Below are 18,666 nucleotides of genomic sequence, written 5' to 3'. Positions count from 1 at the left end.
CCCTTCACTGCAGCTTACACCTGCAAGGCTGTCCCCCCCAACAGTTTCCAAAGCTGCATACTTATTATTTAGGGGAACGACCACAGGGGATCCCTGCACTGCCTGTTTCTTCCCCTTCCCACCTCTAACTGTTACCCAGCTACCTCTGTTCTCTGGCGTAACTATGTCCCTGTAGCTTCTATCGATCACCCTCTCAGCCTCTCGAATAATCCTCAGCTCATCCAGTTCCAGTTCCAGTTCCCTAACTCGTTCGGTGAGGATCAGGATCTGACTGCATTTCCTGCACACGAAGTCGGCAGGAGAATCGGTGGTCACCCCTACCTCAAACATCCTGCAGGAGGAACATTCCACCGCCTGTGCTGCCATGACTGTACACTGTCTCCAAAAACAAGAACACTGAGTCAATAACCTGGGGTCTAGAACACACCCACTCAAATACTAATCACTTGCCTTCCCGCCCAGCTATGCGCTCCAACCTCACTTCCGCTGCCCGCTACAGGTAAGTAATTTTGAAACAAACTGTCTTACCTTAGCTGTAGTCTCCCGGGTTCGTTTTTCCTCGGCCGCTGCTCCCACTCAAAATACTCTGCTTCAATACTGAATACCCTGCCATGATATTGAAAACCTGTTTCGATATTGAATAACCTGCTTCAATTTTGAATAACGTGCTTTGATACTGAATAGCCTGCATCAATACTGAATAACCTGCTTTGATACTGAATACCCTGCTTCAATACTGAATCACGTGCTTCGATACTGAACAGTCTGCTTCGATACTGAATACCCTGCCTTGATGCTGAATAATCTTCGACAATACTGAATAACCTGCTTCAATACTGAATAACCTGCTTCAATATTGAATAAGCTGCTTCGATACTGAATAGTCTGCTTCGATACTGAATATACTGCTTCGATGCTGAAGAACCTGCTTCGATACTGAATACTCTGCTATGATATTGACTAAACTCCTTTGATACTGAATAATCTGCTTCGATTCCGAATAGTGTCCTTCGATACTGAACGGCTTGCTTTGATAATGAAGAACCTGCTTCGATACTGAACAGTCTGCTTCGATACTGAATAATCGGGTTCAATACTGAATACCCTGCTTCGATACTGAATACCCTAATTCGACACTGAATAACCTGCTTCGATACTGAATAGTCTGCTTTGATACTGAACAGTCTGCTTCACTAATGAAGAACCTGCTTCGATACTGAATACCCTGCTTCGATACTGAACAGTCTGCTTCGATACTGAGAAACCTGCGTCGATATTGAATAACCTGCTTCGATACTGAACAGTATGCTTCGATACTGAATAGTCTGCATCAATACTGGACAGTTTACTTTGATACAGAAGAACCTGCTTCTATACTGAAAACTCTGCTTCGGTACAGAACAGTCTGTGTCGTGAATGAATAGTCTGCATCGATAATGAAGAACGTGCTTTGATACTGAACAGTCTGCTTCAATACTGAATAATGTTCTTCGCTACTGAATAACGTGCTTCGATACTGAATAAACTGCTTCAATACTGAATAGTCTTCTTTGACACTGAATATCCTGCTTTGATAACAAATAACCTGCTTTGATACTGAATAGATTGCATCAATACTGAACAGCCTGCTTCGATAGGGAAGACCCTGCTTCTATACTGAATACTCTGCATCGTTACTGAGCAGTCTGCATCGAGAATGAATAGTCTGCTTCGATACTGAATACCCTGCTTTGATACTGAAGAACCTGCTTCGATACTGAATACCCTACTTCGATACTGAATAAGCTGCTTCGATATTGAATACCCTGCTTCAACACTGACCACCCTGCTTTGATACTGAATAACCCATTTCAATACTGAAGAGACTGCTTCGATACTGAATAACTTGCTTCGAAACTTGCTTTGATATTAATAGCCTGCTTCAATACCGAATAACCTGCTTCGATACTGAAAACTCTGCTATGATATTGAATAAATTGCTTTGATACTGAATAACCTGCTTTGATACTGAACAGTCTGCTTCGATACTGAATAATCGGGTTCAATACTTAATACCCTGCTTCGATACTGAATAACCTGCTTTGATATTGAATACCCTGCTGTGATACAGAATAACCTGATTCAATACTGAATAACCTGCTTCAGTTTGAATAACCTGCTTCGATACTGAACAGTCTGCTTTGATACTAACAACCTGTTTCGATAAAGAATAACCTGCTTCGATACTGAATAACCTGATTTGATACTGAATAACCTGCTACGATATTGAGCAGTTTGCTTTTATACTGAATAGTCTGCATCAATATTGAAAACCCTGCTGCAACACTGAATAGACTGCATCGATACTGAATATTCTACTTTGATACTGAACAACCTGCTTCGACACTAAATAACCAGCTTCAACACTGAATAATCTCCTTCAATATGAAATAACCTGCTTCAATATTTAATAACCTGCTTCGATACTGAATAATCTGCTTTGATACTGAATAGTCTCCTTCGATACTGAATACCCTGCTTCAATACTAAAATGTCCCCTTTGATACTGATTAACCTGCTTCAATACTGAATAGTCTGCTTCGATACTGAACAGCCTGCGTCGATACTGAATAATCTGCATCAATACTGGACAGCCTACTTCGAGACGGAAGAACCTGCTTCTATACTGAAAACTCTGCTTCAATACAGAACAGTACGTGTCGAGAATGAATTTCTGCATCGATAATGAAGAACGCGCTTTGATACTGAACAGTCTATTTCGATACTGAATACCCTGCTTTGATACTGAATAACCTGCTTCGATACTGGATAACCTGCTTCAATATTGAATAAGCTGCTTTGATACTGAACAGCATGCTTCGATACTGAATAGTCTGTATTGATACTGAATAACCTGCTTCGATATGGAATAGCCTACTTCGATACTGAATAGTCTCCTTCGACACAGAATATCCTGCTTCGATAACGAATAAACCTGCATCAATACTGAACAGTTTGCTTCGCTACGGAAGACCCTGTTTCTATACTGAATACTCTGCTTCGATACTGAACAGTCAGCATTGAGAATGAAAAGTTTGCATTGATACAGAATATCCTGCTTCGATACTGAATACTCTGCTTCGATACTGAATACTCTGCTTTGATACAGAATAACCTGCTTCGATACTGAATACTCTGTTTTGATATTGAATAAACTGCTTCGACACTGAATAACCTGCTTCTATACTGAACAGTCTGCTTCGATATTGAATTGTCTGCTTCGATACTGAATATCCTGCTTTGATACTGAATAGTCTACTTCGATACTGAAGAACCTGCATTGATACTGAATACCCTGCTTCGATACTGACGAACCTGCTTCGATACTGAACAGTCTGCTTCAATACTGAATAACCTCCTTTGATACTGAATACTCTGTCTTGACACTGAATAATCTGCTTCAATACTGAATACCCTGCTTCGATACTGAACAGCCTGCTTCAAAACTGAATACCCTACTTCGATACTGATAAGCTGCTTCGACACTGAATACCCTGTTTTGATACTGAATAAGCTGCATTGACACTGAATACTCTGCTTCGATACTGAATAGCCTGCTAGCCTGCTTTAATACAGAACAGTCTACTTTCATACTGAATAGTCTGCATCAATATTGAAAAGCCTGCTCCAACACTCAATCGTCTGCATTGATACTGAATAGCTGAAAATGTGTTGCTGGAAAAGTGCAGCAGGTCAGGCAGCATCCAAGGAGCAGGAGAATCGACGTTTCGGGCATGTGCCCTTCTTCTACCCTTCTCTTTCTCCTATTCGATACTGAATAACCTGCTTCGATACTGAACAGTCTGCTTTGGTACTGAATAATCGGGTTCGATACTGAATACCCTACTTCAGGTTATTCAGTATTGAAGCAGATTATTCAGTATCAAGACAGTATTCAGTATCGAAGCAGGTTATTCAGTATCGATCCAGACTATTCAGTATCGAAGCAGACTAACCTGCTTTGATATTGAATAACCTGCTTCGATAAAGAATAACCTGCTTCGATATTGAATACTCTCCTTCGATACTGAATAACCTGCATCGATACTGAAGAACCTGCTTTGATACTGAATACTCTGCTTTTATACTGAATAACCAGCTACGATATTGAATAACCTGCTTCAATACCGAGCAGTCTGCTTCATACTGAATAGGAGAATCGAAGTTTCGGGCATAAGCCCTTCCAGCATCTGCAGTCCTCACTTTCTCTTCGATTCTGAATAGTCTGCTTCGATATTGAATAACCTGCTTCGATACTGAAGTCTGCTTTGATAATGAATAATCTGCTATGATACTGAATACCCTGCTTTGATACAGAATACCCTGCTTTGATACTAAATAGCCTGCTTCAATACTGAATACGCTGCTTCAACACTGAATAGTCTGCATCGATACTGAATAGTCTGCTTTGATCCTGAACAACCTGCTTCGATACTGAATAATCTGCTTCGTTACTGAATAGTCTGCTTCGATACTGAATACCCTGTCTCGATACTGAATAGTTCGCTCTCTCTGTGTTTTATAATTTTCAATCTTGCGCTTTCTCCTTTTTAAAGTTTTTTGTCTCTCTCTGTTTCAGGGTTTGCTCCCTCTATGTTATAGGGTTTTCTCTCTCTCTCAGTGTGTGTATTAGGGTTTCTCTCTCTGTCTCTCTCTCTCTCTCTAATTTAGGGTCTCTCTCTCTCTCTGTGTTAGCATTTTCTCTCTCTGTTTAGCGTTTTCTCTCTGCGTTATTGGGTTTACTGTCTCACTCTGTTTTGGAGTCTTTTGTCTCCTCTGTTTTTGGGTTTTCTTTCTCTCTCTCTCAGCTTTAGGGTTTTCTCTCCCTCTGTCTCCAGCTCTCTCTCTCTCTCTCTCACACACACACACACACACACTGAGTTAATGCTTTCTATCTCTCACACTCTCTCTCTGTTTTAGAGGTTTCTGTCTCTCCGTTTTATGGTTTTTTTCTCTCTCTCATCTTTAGGGTTTTCTCTTGGTCCCTGTTTCAGGGTTTCTCTGTCTCTCCCTCTGTTTAGGATATATGCTTTCTCTGTTTAGGATTTTTTCCCCTGTTTTAGGTTTTCCTCTCCACTTCTCTGAATTTTGGAGTTCCTCTCTCTCTGCTTTAGGGGTTTTCTCTCTCTTGCTCTCTCTCTATCTCAGTTTTAGGATCTTTTCAATCTCTCATTGTTTTAGGATTTTTTGCTCTGTTTTAGGATTTTCTGTCTTGCGATCTCTCTTTCTCTTTTTAGAGTTTTCTCTCTCCATTTAGGGTTTTTTTCTGTCTGTTTTGGGGTTTTTCTCTCTCTCTGTTTTAGGTTTTTTCCTGTCTGTTTCATGGTTTTCTCTCTCTCTGTCTCTGTTTTAGGGCTTCCCTCTCTCGGGATTTCTCTCTCTCTCTCTCTTTCAGGATTCTCTCTCTCTCTCTATCTCTGTGTTTTAACGCTTCTCTCTAAGGTTTTTTTCTCTCTCTGTTTTAGGGTTCTCTCTCTATCTCTGTGTTTTAGGGCTTATCTCTCTCTCTCTGTTTTAGGGGTTTCTCTCTCATGTGCTCTATTTTAAAGTTTTTTCTCTCTCTGTTTTAGGGTTTTCTCTCTCTGTTTTTGGGGTTTCTTTCTCTGTCTCTGTTTTTGGGTTTTCCCTCTCACTCTCTTTTTTAGGATTTCTCTCTGCCTCTATTTTCAGGTTTTCTCTCTCTCTTTGTTTTAGAGTTTTTTCTCTCTTGCTCTCTCCGTTTTAGGGATTTCCCCCCCCTCTATTTTAGGGATTTTCTCTCTGTCTTTGTTTTAGGGGTTTTTTTTGTCTTTCTCACTGTTTTAGGGTTTTTTCTCTTTCTCTCTGCGTTAGTGTTTTCTCGCTGTCTCTTTGTTTTAGTGTTTTCTCTCTCTCTCTCTCTGATCGAGGGTTTTCTGTGTGCGTGTGTGTGTTTTAGGGTTTTCTCTCTCTCTCTCTCTCTCTGTCTGTCAGGGGGTGGTGCTGACGTGTTGAGCTCAGCCTGCGCGGCTGCAGCAGCGGCTCCGGATCCCGGTCTCAGTCCCACTCCCGGTCTCGGTCCGGGATGTAAACCGCCCTTCCCGGTGCTGCGCTGTTTTCATGTTCTCAGGACTGCGGCACCGAGTCCGGAACCTGAATTCGGGAGAAACTGGAGCGGGAGAGAAATCGATTCGGCTCGGGGTAAGTGAGATAGATGGAAATGTAAAGAAAAGAGGACGTAGAGATGGAGAAAGAAACGGAGGAAGAAAGAAAGACGGAGAGGAAAAAGGAAAGAAAGATTTAAAAAACCCTAAACACAGAGCGAGAAAGATAAAGGGAGAGGGGAAGGTGGGAATGGAGAAAGACAGGAGCGGGCAAAGGGAGGGGGAACATTCCCGGAGAAAGGGAATGAGAGGGGGAGAACTGAGAAAGGAAAATACATTTTTAAAAAGTGGCAAGGGTCCAGTGGAAGATAGCAAAGTGGAGAACAGAGAGAGAGAGAGAGAGAGAGAGCACCTGGAGAAGTGGAAGAGTATTGGGGTCCGGCGGGGTGTGGAGTTGTGTGTGTGCCAACGGGTTGGGGCAGCTGGGGACAATTTGTCTGGAGGCAGGCGATTCAGCCCCTCGGGCTGGTGCTGGGGGCCGTGTTCTTTTTGAAAGTAATGACCTGGGCTCCAGTGAAATTGGGAGAATCGGTGCCGTTTCCCGGATCCAGAATGATGTCAATGGGCAGGAACCAGCTGCTGAGAGCGAAGACAGGGGAGAGGGAAGGGAGAGATTCCGAGGAAGAACAATGAAAAGAAACAATAGAAACTGAAGAGTCCAGTCGAGGAACCTGAAGGTGTCAACAGAAAACTCATTGGCAGGACCTTGTGAGGAGAATGTGGAAACGAGAGGCAGGAATAGAGGACAAATGTATTCAGTTATTTATAAAAGACTAGTTATTCGTCGCATTCCACGAGGATGGCACAGAAGTCGCTATTAGTCAGTGACATTCTGTGAGGTATGAGCAGTACAAGGAAGAAATTACAAAATGAGAGATTTTAGGAAGAGATAGAAGAGGCCAATTCTGTTAACAAATTTGAGGTCATCCACTTTGGACCAGAAAAGGATAAAACCGAATCAAATCTCACAGATGAAAATCCACAAACAGGGGAGGTTCAAAGCTTCTTGAGGCTAGGGATGCAGATTTGGGGGGTAAAAAGATCTTTAAATGTCATGGACAGAGAAAATAAAGAAAATGGCCAATGGAATGCTGATCTTTACAACTAGGACTGGAATATGGGGGAGGAGGGGAGGAGGTGTCCTGTGGTGGTTTTCCAAAGCCCTGGTAGACTACACCTGCAATTACTGGGAGCAGTTCTGGCCCCAAATATACAGGAGGGAATATTGATTTTGCAGGAGTGCAATGAAGATTCACCAGAATGATAGCGAGACACAAAAGGTTACATGATGAGGAGTGATTGTATAAACTAGGATTGTATTTCCTGGAATTCTGGTTGATGGGTGAGTTGCTTGAAGTTGTCAAGATGTCAGTGAAAGAAGGTAGAGCAGATAAGAGATAAACTGCTTCCAATGGTTGAGTTGAGTAAAAGGGATCAGTGTCATAACATTAGATTCATAGCTTTCAGGACAGAAATTGGGAGGTGTTTCTACATAAACAGGATGGTAGATATTTCCTTCCACAAATGAGAATTCATTTTCAATCAATTGTTAATCTTAAACCTGAGATTGATAGAATTTTTTTTTGACCAGAGGTATTAAAGGTATGGAACAAAGGAAGATACTTAGGAACATTAAAAAATAGGAGCAGGAGTTGATCATTTGGCCCAGCACACCAGCTCTTCCATTCAGTAAGATCATGTCTGATCTTAAATCCTCATCCATGAATCACAAAAAAAACTAGCATTCAATTTCAGTGGGTAATTGGGGAGGCAAATGGAATGTTGGTCTTTATTTCAAGGGAATGGAGTATGAAAGCAGGGAGGTTTTGCTAAAACTATGCAAGGCAGTAGTCAGCCCACAGCTGGAATACTGTGATACTGAATAGTGGAGCAGACTCAGTGTGCTGAATGGCCTACTCCAGCTCCTACATAGAACATAGAACATAGAACAATACAGCACAGAACAGGCCCTTCGGCCCACGATGTTGTGCCGAACTTCTATCCTAGATTAAGCACCCATCCATGTACCTATCCAAATGCCGCTTAAAGGTCGCCAATGAATCTGACTCTACCACTCCCTCGGGCAGCGCATTCCATGCCCCCACCACTCTCTGGGTAAAGAACCCACCCCTGACATCTCCCCTATACCTTCCACCCTTCACCTTAAATTTATGTCCCCTTGTAACACTCTGTTGTACCCGGGGAAAAAGTTTCTGACTGTCTACTCTATCTATTCCTCTGATCATCTTATAAACCTCGATCAAGTCACCCCTCATCCTTCGCCGTTCCAACGAGAAAAGGCCGAGAACTCTCAACCTATCCTCGTACGACCTACTCTCCATTCCAGGCAACATCCTGGTAAATCTTCTCTGCACCCTCTCCAAAGCTTCCACATCTTTCCTAAAGTGAGGTGACCAGAACTGCACACAGTACTCCAAATGTGGCCTAACCAAAGTCTTGTACAGCTGCAACATCACCTCACGACTCTTGAATTCAATCCCTCTGCTAATGAACGATAATACTCCATAGGCCTTCTTACAAACTCTATCCACCTGAGTGGCAACCTTCAAAGATCTATGTACATAGACCCCAAGATCCCTCTGTTCCTCCACCTGACCAAGAACCCTACCATTAACCCTGTATTCCGCATTCTGATTTGTTCTTCCAAAATGGACAACCTCACACTTGGCAGGGTTGAACTCCATCTGCCACTCCTCAGCCCAGCTCTGCATCCTATCTAAGTCCCTCTGCAGCCGACAACAGCCCTCCTCACTGTCCACAACTCCACCTATCTTTGTATCATCTGCAAATTTACTGACCCACCCTTGTTCATTAATAAAAATTACAAACAGCAGAGGACCCAGAACTGATCCCTGCGGAACTCCACTTGTAACTGGACTCCATGCTGAATATTTACCATCTACCACCACTCTCTGACTTCTACCGGTTAGCCAGTTTTCTATCCAATTGGCCAAATTTCCCTCTATCCCATGCCTCCTGACTTTCCGCATAACCCTACCATGGGGAACCTTATCAAATGCCTTACTAAAATCCATGTACACTACATCCACTGCTCTACCCTCATCCACATGCTTGGTCACCTCCTCGAAGAATTCAATAAGACTTGTAAGGCAAGACCTACCCTTCACAAATCCGTGCTGGCTGTCCCTAATCAAGCAGTGTCTTTCCAGATACTCGTAAATCCTATCCCTCAGTACCCTTTCCATTACTTTGCCTGCCACAGAAGTAAGACTAACTGGCCTGTAATTCCCGGGGTTATCCCTATTCCCTTTTTTGAACAGGGGCACAACATTCGCTACTCTCCAGTCCCCTGGTACCACCCCAGTTGCCAGTGAAGACGAGAAGATCATTGCCAACGGTACTGCAATTTCCTCTCTTGCTTCCCACATAATCCTAGGATATATCCCGTCAGGCCCGGGGGACTTGTCTATCCTCAAGTTGTTCAAAATGTCCAACACATCTTCCTTCCTAACAAGTATCTCTTCTAGCTTATCAGTCCGTTTCACACTCTCCTCTTCAACAATACGGTCCCTCTCGTTCGTAAATACTGAAGAGAAGTACTTGTTCAAGACCTCTCCTATCTCTTCCGACTCAATACACAGTCTCCCACCACTGTCCTTGATCGGACCTACCCTCGTTCTCATGGTCTGATGGTCTGATGGCAATTCTGTCAACTCACTTCAGAGTCTTGAATGCTTCATATTTTTTCAAGTCCAGAGAATGTAGACTCAACTAACTTTGCTTGTTGTCATACCAAATCTTCTCAATCTAATGAATATTCACTGTGCTGCCTCTGAAGTGATTGTAACCCCCCCGAAGGATGGAAGCTGGAAGTGTGTGGAATGCTCCAGCAAGCTTCCCAGCAAAGGCCAATGCAATTGTTGCAAGATATTCTTGTTCTTAAATCCCTTTGCAATTAAGGCCAACATGTCAATTGCCTTCTTGATTGCTTGCTGCACCTACATGCTAACTTTTCAGCCTTCTTGTTGGAGTACTCCAAAGGTCCTCTGAATGATATTTCAAAGTTTTCTTCCTTTTAAAAATATTGTTTCATCTTCTTGATATCAGAGTGAATACCTTCATACATACCCATGTTATACACATCTGGCACATCACTCACTGTACCTGCCTATATCTATCTACAGACCTTTTATATTATTCTTTTAATTGACAATCTCACCAATATTGTATCATTAGCAAAAATTGTTCTGTGTATAAAGTAAGCCATTACCAGAGACTGTATGTAGCTGATAAGGATTTAGACAGTGGACTGACCCTGATCAAAAAATCATAGTCTTCAGCCCATTGAGCCTATAATCCCAAAATTTCCTGCATTTTACTTTAAAATTATGCTTCTTTGTTATTGACCCTTCAACAAAAGGGAGCAGCTGCTTTCTATTCATCTTGTCCAAGCTCTTCATCATCTTATCCACTTCTGTCAGGTCCCCTCAACCTTCTCTGCTTCAAAGGAAACAACCCGAGCTTATCCAGTCTCTCTCCATCGCTGAAATGCTCCATCACAGGCAACATTCTGGTAAGTCTTCTCTGCACTCACATCTTTCCTATAGTATGGTAACCAGAACCATGGTCTGACCAAAGTCCTGTACAGCTCCACCATAACCTCCCTACTCTTATCTCTGTGTTGACTGAAAAAGGCAAGTGTCTTGCATGCCTTCTTCATAACTACCCTATTAATGACTAGAAGAAAGTGAAGACTGCAAATGCTGGAGATCAGAGTCAAAAACTGTGGTGCTGGAAGATTCCTGATGAAGGACTTTTGCCTGAAACTTCGGCTCCCCTGCTCCTTGGATGCTGCCTGACCTGCTGTGCTTTTTCAGCGCCACACTTTTTGACTCTGCCCTATTAACCTGTCATGCTACCTTCAATAATTTGTGAACAAAGACACCCCCGAGATCATGCTGTTCCTTTGAGCTTCCTAGTGTTTTGCTATTCATTGAATGACATACTTGTATTCATTCTTCCAAAGCGCATCACCTCATACATATCGGGGTGAAATTCCATTTACCACTGATGTGCCCTTCTGATTAATCTGTTTGTATTCTTCTGTAACCTACGAGCTTCCTCCTTACTAAAAACTCCCAGTCAACCTTTGTATAATCCATAAGGGAGCCAGTGCTGATCCCTGTGGTACATCGCTGCTAACTGGGCTCTAGTCACAGACACAGCCTTCTACCACCACCCTCAGATTCCTGTCATCAAACCAATTTTGGATCCATCTTGCCAAGTTACCCTGGATGCCCTGTCAAAAGCCTCACTGAAATCCATATAAACTACATTAACTGCCTCTTCTACACACTTGGTAACCTTGTCAAAAAATTCAGCCAGATTTATTAAGCATGACTTTCCTCTGACAAAGCCATGCTGACTATCCCTGATCAAACCTTGCTCCGAAATGGAGATTAATTCTGCCCGACAGAATTTTCACAAATAATTTCCCTACTACAGATATGAAACTGACTGGTCTGTAAGCCTTTGGTTTATCTCTATTACTACTCTTGTAAAATGGAATCACATTTGCTGTCCTCCAGTTCTCTGGTACCTCCCCTATGGCCAGAGGGCAATTAAAAATTTGGGTCAGAGCCTCTGCACTTTCCTCCCTCAATTCCCACAGCATCCTGGGATACAACTCATTCAGTCCTAGGATTTGTCCACTTTTAAGCCCAATCAAAACCTCCGATACCTTCTCATTCCCAATGTCTTTCTGCTCAAGAACTTCATTATCTATTTTCCCGAATTCTGTATCTACATCCTCCTCCTTTCAAGTTAAGATAGATATGACATTCTTGTTTAACATTTTCCCAATACCCAGCAGCTCAAAGCTCAGATTTTCCCCTTCATCCCTCATGGGTCCTGCTCTTTCTCTGGCTATCCTCTTCCCGAAATACATTCATCAAATATCGTGGGATTCTCCCTAATCTTGCCCAACAGTGTTTCTTCATGCACTGTCTTTGTTCTCTGAAGTGTTTTCTTAAGATCCCCCTTACACTGTTATTTTTCTGCCAGCGACACTGTTAATTTGCTTCCTTTGCACCTGTTGTATATCTTCCTTTTCCTTTTTATCCAGACCAGAATACTTCCCAACTTGAATGGCTCTTTGATCTCATCGCCCTGACACTTCACCCTAAAGTGAACAGGTTGGGCCCACAAGTGCCTTTTTGAATGCCTCCTACTGTTATTCTGCTGAAGATGTACCTTCAAGTAGCTGTTCCCAGTCTACTTTGGCCAGAAATTGCCTTATTTTAATAAAATTTGCCTTACCCAAATCCAAAACCCTTTTTTCCAGACCACCTTTCTCCTTTTTTAGACAGTATTGTGATTGCTATCACTAAAATGCTACCCCCAATGTCACCTCAAACACCTATCAGTTTCGTTACTCAGAATTCAGTCTAGCACTGCACCATCTCTTGTAAGACGATCTACACATTGATATAAAAAGGTCTCCTGAATATATTTCACAAAATCTACCCTCCCTTAACCCCTTATACTATGACTTTTCCAGTTAATGTTGGGCAAGTTGAAATGTAATTATCTGATTATTTTTACGTGCCTCAGTGAATTGAGTGCACATCCACGTCTTAGTTGCCTGCTGACTGTTTAGGGGCCTTTAATACATTCTCAATAATGTGACTTCTCCCTTTTTATTCCTAAGTTCTATCCACAGAGCCTCTATTAAAAACCTTTCCAAGATATTGTCCCTCCTTAATTAATAAGGAGGTGTGACACCACCTTCTCTTTTACACCCTCTCCTGTCCTGCCTGAAAAGTCTACGAAACTGGAATTTTTTTTTGTGGCTAGGATACATGAACACCAACTAGCCACAAAAAGACATGACCCTCTCTCACTAGTATCCTCACATGTGGATGAGGAAGGACACCACTTCGACTGGGACAACACATCCATCCTAGGACAAGCCAAACAAAGACACGCATGAGAATTCCTAGAAGCATGGCATTCCAACTGGAACTCTATCGACAAACACATCGGGTTAGACCCCATCTACCACCCCCTGAGAAAAGGAGCAGGAAGTGACTTCACCACAGGAAATAACATCACTACAGGAAATGACATTACCAGCCCAAAGAAACCCAAACATATAAATAGAAAGCAGGACTTATCAGCATTGCTTTGCCTGAGGCCCACTGAAGATGTTATCTAGTGTGGTGATGAAACATCTGGAAATGAACCTTCCAGCTTAGCAAGCAAACCTACATCCAAAACCTCAATCTGAGCTACAAATCTTCTCAAAACTCGGCGTTCCATTTTCATCCATATGTTTATCCAATGACCATTTAAATGCCCTTAAAGTTGATGAGTCTACTACTGTTGCAGGCAGGACGGTGCACGCCCCTACTACTCTCTGAGTAAAGAAACTACCTCTGGCATCTGTCCTATGTCTATCACCCCTCAATTTAAAGCTATGTCCCCTCGTACTAGCCATCACCACCCAAGGAAAAAGGCTCTCACTGTTCACCCTATCTAACCCTCTAATTATAGAGTCATAGAGATGTACAGCATGGAAACAGACCCTTCAGTCCAACCTGTCCATGCCAACCAAGATATCCCAACCCAATCTAGTCCCACCTGCCAGCACCCGGCCCATATCCCTCCAAACCCTTCCTATTCATATACCCATCCAAATGCCTCTTAAATGTTGCAATTGTACCAGCCTCCACCACATCCTCTGGCAGCTCATTCCATACACGTACCACCCTCTGTGTGAAACAGTTGCCCCTTCGGTCTCTTTTATATTTTTCTCCTCTCACCCTAAACCTATTCCCTCTCGTTCTGGACTCCCCAACCCCAGGGAAAAGACATTGTCTATTTATCCTATCCATGCCCTTCATAATTTTGTAAACCTCTATAAGGTCACCCCTCAGCCTCCGACGCTCCAGGGAAAACAGCCCCAAGTCACCTCTCAACATTCTTCTTTCAAATGAAAACCATCTCAAGTCCCTCAGCCTTTCCTCATAAGATCTTCCCTCCATAGCAGGCAACACCTAAGTAAGTCTACTCTGAACCCTTTCCAAAACATCAACATATTTCCTGTAATGCAATGACTAGAACTGTATGCAATACTCCCAAGTGCGGCTGCACCAGACTTTTGTACAGCTGCAACATGAACTCGTGGCTCCGAAATGTAATCCCTCTACCAACAAAAGCTAATGTACCATGTGCCTTCTTAACAACCCTATGAACCTGGGTGGCAACTTTCAGGGATCTGTGTACATGGACACCGAGATGTCTCTGCTCATCTACACTACCAAGGATCTTACCATTAGCTCAGTACTCTGAATTCCTGTTGCTCCTTCCAAACTGAATCACCTCACACTTTTCCCACACTTAAACTTCATTTGCCACTTCTCAGCCCAGCTCTGCAGCTTATCTATGTCCCTCTATAACTTGCAACATTCTTCGTCACTGTCCACAACTCCACCGACCTTAGTGACATCTGCAAATTTACTAACCCATCCTTCTGTGCCCTCATCCAGGTCATTTATAAAAATAACAAACAGCAGTGGCCCAAAACAGATCCTTGCAGTACACCAATAGTAACTGAACTCTAGGATGAACATTTCCTATCAACCACCACCCTCTGTGTTCTTTCAGCTAGCCAGTTTCTCATCCAAACCGTTAAATCACCCTCAATCCCATGCCTCCGTATTTTGTGTAATAGCCTACTGTGGTGAACCTTATCAAACACCTTACTGAAATCCACATACACCACATCCACTCAGTGACATCCTTAACCATAGTACCACTCTGCAGCCATATTTGCAGCCGCAGATCTTCCCAAAGGGTGGCTCCCCCATGTCTAACTAAACAAATTAGGGATAATATTAGATCTAAAGCGGAGACATAGAATAATCCAAAAAAGCAGCAAGTCTGAGAATCAAAAGCACTTTAGAATTCAACAAAAGAGAGAGTCGTGGCTGTAAGGGGACTGGGATTAGGAGCTGAATATTCAAGGATATACATCCTATCGAAAGATAAGCAGGTGGGCAGAGGGAGTAGGATTGCCTTATTAGTAATAAATGAAATTAAATCAATCGTAAGAAATGAAGTAGGGTAAGATGGTATGGAATCTGTGTGGGTAGAATTGAGGAACCCCAAAAAACCGTAAATAGAAACCATAGTTGAAGTTATGTACAGGCCTCCAGACAGTAGTCAGGAGCTGGGGCATAAGATACACCAGGAGATAGAAAAGATGTGTAGGAAAGACAAAGTTACAGTGATCATGGGGGATTTCAATATGCAGCTGGACTGGGAAAACCAGGTTGGAAGTGATGATTTGGAGATGCTGGTGTTGGACTGGGGTGTACAAAGTTAAAAATCACACAACACCAGGTTACAGACCAACAGGTTTAATTGGAAGCACACTAGCTTTCGGAGCGACGCTCCTTCATCAGGTGATAGTGGAGGGCTCGATTGTAACACAGAATTTATAGCAAAAATTTGCAGTGTGATGTAACTGAAATTATACATTGAAAAATTGACTGTTTGTTAAGCCTTTCATCTGTTAGAATACAGTGATAGTTTCACTGTATTCTAACTATCACTGTATTCTAACAGATGAAAGTCTTAACAGACAGTCAATTTTTCAATGTATAATTTCAGTTACATCACACTGCAAATTTTTGCTATAAATTCTGTGTTACGATCAAGCCCTCCACTATCACCTGATGAAGGAGCGTCGCTCCGAAAGCTAGTGTGCTTCCAATTAAACCTGTTGGTCTGTAACCTGGTGTTGTGTGATTTTTAAGGTTGGAAGTGGATTGCAAGAAAAGGAATTTGTGGAATGTCAATCAGATGGCTTTTTGGAACTCTCCCACCACTAAGGAGCAGGCAATACTGGATTTATTATAGTGGAATGAGGCAGACTTGATAGGGGAACTTAAGGTGAAGGAACCCTTAGGAGGCAGTGATCATAATATGATTGAATTTACTCTGCAATTTGAGAGGGAGAAGATAGAATCAGAGGTAATGGTATTTCAGCTGAATAAAGGCAACTACAGAGGCATAAGGGAGGAGCTGGGTAGAATTGACTGGGAGAGGAGCCTAGCAGGAAAGACAGTGGGACAGCAATGGCAGGGGTTTCTGAGAGTAATTCAGGAGACACAGCAGAGATTCATCCCGAGGAAAAAGAAGCATGGTACAGGGAGGATGAGGGATGGCTGACTAGGGAAGTCAGAGATAGCATAGAATCGAAAGAAAAGCATATAATGTGGTGAAGGGCAGTAGAAAGCCACATGATTGGGAAGCTTACAAAGACTAACAGAGGGCAACAAAAAAAGAAATAAGGAGGGAGAAGATTAAATATGAGGGTAAGCTAGCCAATAATAAAAGGAAGACTGTAAGAATTTTTAAAAATATATAAGGGGCAAAAGAGAGGCAAAAGTGGACATTGGGCCACTGGAAAACGATGCTGGAGAGATATAAGTGTGGAACAAGGAAATGGCTGGGGAACTGTATTAATACTTTGCGTCAGTCATTATTGTGGAAGTTACAAGTAATATCCTAAAAATTCAATAGAGAGGGAGCAGAGCTGAGTATGGCAGCCATCACCAAGGAGAAGGTGCCAGAAAACTGAATGGCCTGAAGGTGGATAAATTACTTGGACCAGACAGACTATACACCAGAGTTCTAAGGGACATAGATAAACAGATAGTGGAGGCATTAGTGGTGATCTTTCAGGAATCGCTAGAATTAAGGGGGGGTCCCAGAGGACTGGAAAATCGCTAATGTGACACCCCTGTTTAAAAAGGGAGTTCAGGCAAAAGACAGAAAATTACAGACCAATTAGCCTAATGTCAGTTGTGGGTAAGATCCTGGAATCCGTTGTGAAGGATGAGATTTCTGAATACTTGTAAGTGTATGGTAAAATAGGACAAAGTCAGCTTGGTTTCATCAAGGGGAAGTTATGCCTGACAAATCTGTTAGAATTCTTTTAGGAAGTAATAAGCAGGTCAGACCAAGGAGAGCCAATGGATGTTATCTACCTGGCCTTTGACAAGGTGCCACACAGAAGGTTACTTAAGGGCCCGTGGTGTCAGAGGCAAGGTGCGAGCATGGACAGAAGCTTGGCTGTGTGGTAGAAAGCAGAGAGTGGGGATAAAAGGGTCCTTCTCAGGATTTTCTTTATTAATTTGTGGGATTTGGGTGTCGCTGGCTGGCCAGCATTAATAGCCCATCCCTATTTGCCTTTGAGAAGATGGGGGTGAGCTGCCTTCTTGAATCGCTGCAATCCACTTGCTGAGGATTGATCCACAATGCCAGTAGAGAGAGAATTCCAGGATTTTGACCCAGCGACTGGGAAGGAACAATGTTATATTTCCAAGTCAGGGTGGTGAGTGGCCTGGAGGGGAACCTGTAGATGGTGGTGTTCCCAAGTACCTGCTGCCCTTGTCCTTCTAGATGGAAGTGGTTGTGTATTTGGAAGGTACTGTCTAAGGATCTTTGGTGAAGTTCTGTAGTGCATCTTGTAGATAGTACACACTGCTGCTACTGAGTGTCAGTATTTATAGAAGCAGTGCCAATCAAGCGGGTTGCTTTGTCCTGGATGGTGTCAAACTTTTTGTGTTTTTGGAGCTGCACCCTTCCAGGCAAGTGGGGAGTATTCCATCACACTCCTGACTTGTGCCTTGTAGATGGTGGATAAACTTTGGGGTGTCAGCTGGTGACAAGTGGTGTTCCACAAGGCTCAGTGTTGGGACCACAACTTATCACTTTATACATTAACGATCTGGATGAAGGAACGGAGGGCATACTGGCTACTTTTGCAGATGATACAAAGATATGTAGAGGACAGGTAATATTGAGGAAGTGGGAGACTGCTGAAGGAATTGGACAGGTTAAGAGAATGGGCAAAGAAGTGGCAGATGGAATACAACATGGGAAAGTATGAGGTCATGTACTTTGGTAGGAAGAATAGAGACATGAACAAAGAACAAAGAACAAAGAAAATTTACAGCACAGGAACAGGCCCTTCGGCCCTCCAAGCCTGTGCTGATCCAAATCCATTGTCTAAACCTATCGCCCAATTCCTGAGCATCTGTATCCCTCTGCTCCCCACCTACTCATGCATCTGTCCAGAAACATCCTAAATGAATCTACCGTGCCTGCCTCTAATACCTCTGCTGGCAATGCATTCCAGATACCTACCACCCTCTGAACAAAGTACTTGCCGCGTGTATCCCCCTTAAACTTTTCAACTCTCACTTTGAAAGCGTGACCTCTCGTTATTGAATCCTTTATCCTGGGAAAAAGTTTATCTCTATCTACCCTGTCTATACCCTTCATGATTTTGTAGACCTCAAATAGGTCCTCCCTCAATCTCCTTTTTTCTAATGAAAACAAACCTAACCTACTCAACATCTCTTCATAGCTAGCATAAATATCATGGACTATTTTCTAAATGGGGAGGAAATTCAGAAGTCTGAAGTGCAAGGAAACTTGGGAGTTCTAG

The 18,666-nt window shown here is 42.7% G+C and overlaps 1 protein-coding gene across 2 annotated transcripts in view; it reads left to right on the top strand.

Moving 5' to 3' along the window:
- The first annotated feature begins 5,715 nt into the window (after positions 1-5,715).
- The window catches only part of LOC140481056 (protocadherin-16-like), a 367,181-nt gene continuing 354,230 nt past the window's right edge, over positions 5,716-18,666 (top strand). Inside the window, exons 1-2 of one of the 2 annotated variants that reach the window (XM_072576652.1) lie at positions 5,716-6,198; positions 10,625-10,716. The gene's annotated coding sequence lies outside the window, so the exon portion shown is untranslated. The remainder of the gene's footprint in view (positions 6,199-10,624; positions 10,717-18,666) is intronic. The other variant, XM_072576651.1, reaches the window with a different exon arrangement.

This window comes from Chiloscyllium punctatum, chromosome 9 (assembly GCF_047496795.1).
Source record: "Chiloscyllium punctatum isolate Juve2018m chromosome 9, sChiPun1.3, whole genome shotgun sequence".
Lineage (NCBI taxonomy): Eukaryota > Metazoa > Chordata > Chondrichthyes > Orectolobiformes > Hemiscylliidae > Chiloscyllium > Chiloscyllium punctatum.
Note: the sequence above shows the minus strand (reverse complement) of the source record. Positions and strands in the feature narration are given on the sequence as shown.